Source organism: Octopus bimaculoides, chromosome 8 (genome assembly GCF_046866305.1).
Source record: "Octopus bimaculoides isolate indiv1 chromosome 8, ASM4686630v1, whole genome shotgun sequence".
In the NCBI taxonomy this organism is placed as follows: Eukaryota; Metazoa; Mollusca; class Cephalopoda; order Octopoda; family Octopodidae; genus Octopus; species Octopus bimaculoides.
In genome coordinates, this window is record NC_142935.1 from 20,946,388 (window position 1) to 20,952,477 (window position 6,090).

Below are 6,090 nucleotides of genomic sequence, written 5' to 3' on the forward strand. Positions count from 1 at the left end.
AGACATAATGACACACGTACTGAAAGGTTGGAATGAGAAAAAGAAGAAACAGACACATTGGCATAGGATGAGAGGAACAGCAAGTGAAACAACGAAAAAGATTCATGTCCAGTTTGGAGCAATTTTATAGCATGGACATTACCAGCAAGATACAAATACCATATTATATTTTCTCTTAAATAAATTGTAACACTCACAACATATCCACGTTAATAGAGGTTTAAAGACTGACATTGTAATGCAACTTACAAATGAAGAAGTTATTGGAAAAAACTCAAGCATCACCTTTTTAAAAAGACGTTGATGCGATGCTTGCGAATGGCGGTTTTATAACATATATTCATCTTATCGTAATTCCATCCGCATTTTGAAAATATCTGATTTCCTTTTCCATTTCATTTTATTTTGAATCCCAAATTTTCTACTGTGTTTGTGTGTGTACATTCACGGATTACCACCTTGAAACCAAACTGGCTGAACGAGTTTTTAAACATAGGCACGTATGGACATGTAATTGTAAACACACTTTGGGTATAAGTATATACAGACAAGTAATTATTATCGCAACTTCAATGCGGACTTCCCTTACGAACCGATGTTATTACCATTTTTAACCACAAAAATAAACCTCCTCTAGCTGGTTATCGATGCAAGCAAGGGAGCGAACCCTTTGCAACTTCTAGCGACTTGACAGAACCAGCAGACTGTTCGGTTTCGGGCTATTTTTGCCCAACCTCAGTGCTGGACACAGCCATTTTGCTGTGGCGACAAATATTACTTCTCTGTATAATTACTATAGAATATTTTCTAAGTAGCCCCTTTGCTAATTGCAAAATCATGAGTGATTGTCACTTATTGTCCTATATATTTCGAGCTACTGCTATCTCCAACTACTGTTATCTCTTGCTACTGGTATCTCTTGCTACTGCTATCCCTAAACATGTACAGAGAAAGATATATAAATAGATATTAGAAAAGATAAACTGAACGATAGACGGGTATACTGAGAGACACAGAGACAGATAGATAAAGAGAGAGAGAGGGAGAAAGAGAGAGAGAGAGACAGAGAGAATGTAACGACGTTTCGATTCACATTCTTGTAATCACGTGAACCTCATTGTGTCTCAATCAAATATTGAGTAATGAGTCAACGTCAGCAGTTAGTCTGATGTTACAGCAATATATGTACAGGAAGTGCCATCCTGTAGTTAAGTGACATATCTTAATCGATGGTAGAACTATAGTTATCACATTGTTGTTTATGGCTTGAATTCACCCCAAAAAAAAAGGAACTTTCGACATGCAGAAATGCATGATCATAGTCCTTGCTTGCTCGAGACCCCGCCAAAAAAATGACAGCTAATGGTAATTTTTGCCAACATATCTCAGCGACGTACATATATTCCATATTCTGCCGTTCTTTATCGCAATATATGTATAGCGAAAGTGAATCCGCAATCTCTTGTGTTGCAAGAAAGAAAAACTTCGGTAATTAATATTGGCATATATTCACCGTTTTTCAAAACGTGAGCTTGCCTTGTCATCATCGTTGTTGTCAATGCGGTGAATGTTTTTGTAGTATTTGCTTGTATCGTTACAATTTACGTTTGAGTGCAAATTAATGATGGCCAGTACCTACGATTGCACCATTTGTATAGTCATTCCGTAAAACTCCTGTGTATATATATATATATATATATATATACACAGGAGTTTTACGGAATGACTATACAAATGGTGCAATCGTAGGTACTGGCCATCATTAATTTGCACTCAAACGTAAATTGTAACGATACAAGCAAATACTACAAAAACATTCACCGCATTGACAACAACGATGATGACAAGGCAAGCTCACGTTTTGAAAAACGGTGAATATATGCCAATATTAATTACCGAAGTTTTTCTTTCTTGCAACACAAGAGATTGCGGATTCACTTTCGCTATACATATATTGCGATAAAGAACGGCAGAATATGGAATATATGTACGTCGCTGAGATATGTTGGCAAAAATTACCATTAGCTGTCATTTTTTTGGCGGGGTCTCGAGCAAGCAAGGACTATGATCATGCATTTCTGCATGTCGAAAGTTCCTTTTTTTTTGGGGTGAATTCAAGCCATAAACAACAATGTGATAACTATAGTTCTACCATCGATTAAGATATGTCACTTAACTACAGGATGGCACTTCCTGTACATATATTGCTGTAACATCAGACTAACTGCTGACGTTGACTCATTACTCAATATTTGATTGAGACACAATGAGGTTCACGTGATTACAAGAATGTGAATCGAAACGTCGTTACATTCTCTCTGTCTCTCTCTCTCTCTTTCTCCTCTCTCTCTCTTTATCTATCTGTCTCTGTGTCTCTCAGTATACCCGTCTATCGTTCAGTTTATCTTTTCTAATATCTATTTATATATCTTTCTCTGTACATGTTTAGGGATAGCAGTAGCAAGAGATACCAGTAGCAAGAGATAACAGTAGTTGGAGATAGCAGTAGCTCGAAATATATAGGACAATAAGTGACAATCACTCATGATTTTGCAATTAGCAAAGGGGCTACTTAGAAAATATTCTATAGTAATTATACAGAGAAGTAATATTTGTCGCCACAGCAAAATGGCTGTGTCCAGCACTGAGGTTGGGCAAAAATAGCCCGAAACCGAACAGTCTGCTGGTTCTGTCAAGTCGCTAGAAGTTGCAAAGGGTTCGCTCCCTTGCTTGCATCGATAACCAGCTAGAGGAGGTTTATTTTTGTGGTTAAAAATGGTAATAACATCGGTTCGTAAGGGAAGTCCGCATTGAAGTTGCGATAATAATTACTTGTCTGTATATACTTATACCCAAAGTGTGTTTACAATTACATGTCCATACGTGCCTATGTTTAAAAACTCGTTCAGCCAGTTTGGTTTCAAGGTGGTAATCCGTGAATGTACACACACAAACACAGTAGAAAATTTGGGATTCAAAATAAAATGAAATGGAAAAGGAAATCAGATATTTTCAAAATGCGGATGGAATTACGATAAGATGAATATATGTTATAAAACCGCCATTCGCAAGCATCGCATCAACGTCTTTTTAAAAAGGTGATGCTTGAGTTTTTTCCAATAACTTCTTCATTTGTAAGTTGCATTACAATGTCAGTCTTTAAACCTCTATTAACGTGGATATGTTGTGAGTGTTACAATTTATTTAAGAGAAAATATAATATGGTATTTGTATCTTGCTGGTAATGTCCATGCTATAAAATTGCTCCAAACTGGACATGAATCTTTTTCGTTGTTTCACTTGCTGTTCCTCTCATCCTATGCCAATGTGTCTGTTTCTTCTTTTTCTCATTCCAACCTTTCAGTACGTGTGTCATTATGTCTTTGTCGTATTATGCCGTCTTCAGTATCAGTTAGATATAATTTGAAACTGGTTTCACTATTTCTAATTTAATATACATTGCTTTCCACGCAACTACTATCCGATGTGGAAACCTTTAAACGGTCCGTTTATAAGTTATCTTCTGATTTGCATTGACATCTGTAGGCATTCAAATTATATCTGTTGACTGCAGATTTTATCTGTTGACCCCCTAACCTGGCCCTTTTAGAGTACCTGGAGCTAACGGGCCAACACACTTGTTTGACAGGCGTCCTTCGTCTAAAGATTTCCCCTATTGTCCACTCAACTTGTATTGGGTTTCCACTTGCTAGAATTACTTCATTTGCGACACAACCTCTTGTGCTTCATCATGATGATTATTCCCATGTTATACATGCCACTTATACAAATGTAAAGCCAACAAAAATTAATCTTCCCCTCATGCTTGTTAACCAATTGCCTAAAATTTGCGTAACTACTATAAATACTCTGAGATATAAGTTAATTTGAGTATGTTCTGCCACAATTTTTTTCTTTATTTACTAATAAAAGATTTATTACATATTTGTTTCCATTCTCCAACCTCTGAACTATCGGCAAGGGATTTATTACTGTACTTGACTCTGTCGCTATCTTAATGCAGCTTGTTCCTGAGAGCTAGCTGGTTTTTTCCCGTTTGGGTCATCCTGCTTGTGTAGCACGATGCTCAGTCCTGTTGCCAGATATAGGGTTCTTCCAGCAACAATTCTGTCGAGCCAGGGTAGCACTACCTCCTCCAGATATTTGATGTAGGCCTCTGTGTTGAGTGTGAGGCCGTGTGGGAAGATGAATGGAAGTATAACGTCGCCATCATTAGTGATCACTCCAAATAACATGATGTTGACTGGATGCTTGATTTTATCACTCTCGATATATGTTTTAGCACACGGCAAACCAACACTTGTTCTGTGTGTTCACCATCTGATCGTAGCAGAATTTTTTCTCGTTTGAGAAAAAGCAAAGCATGTTCGGTTGGAGGGGACGCTTGAGCTTCGTACTTGAGCTTCGTACTTAAGCTTCGTACTGCAGTCATTCTCTTGTCCTTGAAGACCTGTGATAAAAATTGGTCCTTTCACATCTTGTATGTGGAACACCGAATGTCTTCATGAACTATCTGCCCCATACGAAATTCAGACAACCCCATATCCCTGGCGATGGACCTGATTGACTTTGAGGAATCGTTGTCAATCATCACCGACAAATGCAAGAGTTCTTTTCATATCACAACGATCAGAGTGAGTTTTCCGAGTTGCCGTACCTTCGTAGTCACAGTTAGACTCATCCAACTCTTTCCAAATCCTCTGCACAGTCCTCAAATTGACACCCAAACATTTTGTAATGTTTGTATTGGAGCTTTCGGCGCGAATACCAAGCAGTATAGCATGTCGGTTCCAAATGCTTGGAGGAGTGAATTGTGTCATGGTGCTGTTTTTCTCACAGACCATGCCCACCTAACCATACTATACTGAGTAGTCGACAAAATGAAAAACAGCCATGCGCATGCGCGAAATTGAAAATATAAAATGGCAACAATTTATCTATCCCACATGTGTGTGTGTGTTCACACACACGTATGCATATATATATATATATATATATATATATATATGCATATGTTGCTGGCACTCCATCGCTTACAACGACGAGGGTTCCAGTTGATCCGATCAACGGAACAGCCTGCTCGTGAAATTAACGTGCAAGTGACTGAGTACTCCACAGACACGTGTACACTTAACGTAGTTCTCGGGAATATTCAGCGTAACACAGAGTATGACAAGGCTGGCCGTTTGAAATACAGGTACAACAGAAACAGGAAGAAAGAGTGAGAGAAATTTGTGGTGAAAGAATACAGCAGGGTTCGCCAACATCCCTTGCCGGAGCTCGTGGAACTTTAGGTATTTTCTCTCAATAAACACTCACAACGCCCGGTCTAGGAATCGAAACCGCGATCCTATGACCGCGAGTCCGCTACGCTAACCACTGGGCCATTGCGCCTCCACATATATGCATATATATAGCTAAATATATATATATATATATATATATATATATATATATGTGTGTGTGTGTGTGTGTGTGAATGTATGTATATATGTATGTATGTAAATATAAGGTTAAGCTTGCACATCATACCATTCTACCATGATAACCTGCTGCTAAACGAAATGGTCTTCTTCCATAAATCTATTCACAATTCTCAATCTCGGGTCGTAAAATGTTTAGGAAGTTGAGATCACACCTGAATCAAAGTTGAGTATTCCTTAGATCTTTATGTTTAAATATTTAGAAATGTTTATGCAACCAGATAATAAAATATATAGTTAGAAAAATTATTTTTTCCAAATATATTGATAGATATATTTAATAGAAGGAAAGTCACATCGTAACAAATTTGATTAACAGTTTTATTAATTTACAGATGCATTAAATTTTAGAAGTATTAAATATATACATATGCGTGCGCAAATGTGCGTATTTTTGTATACACGCACATTCACAAACATACAGCATATTAAGTGTCTGTGAGTGTATTTGTGTGTGAGTGTATATATGCACGAGTGTAAGCTCTAATAGCAGAATATGTGTAGGATTTTAAATATCTAATGAAATGAATCAGTATCTACATAAAAATCTTTACTCTGGTAGAAGCATTCCTCTCTCTTTCTCTCT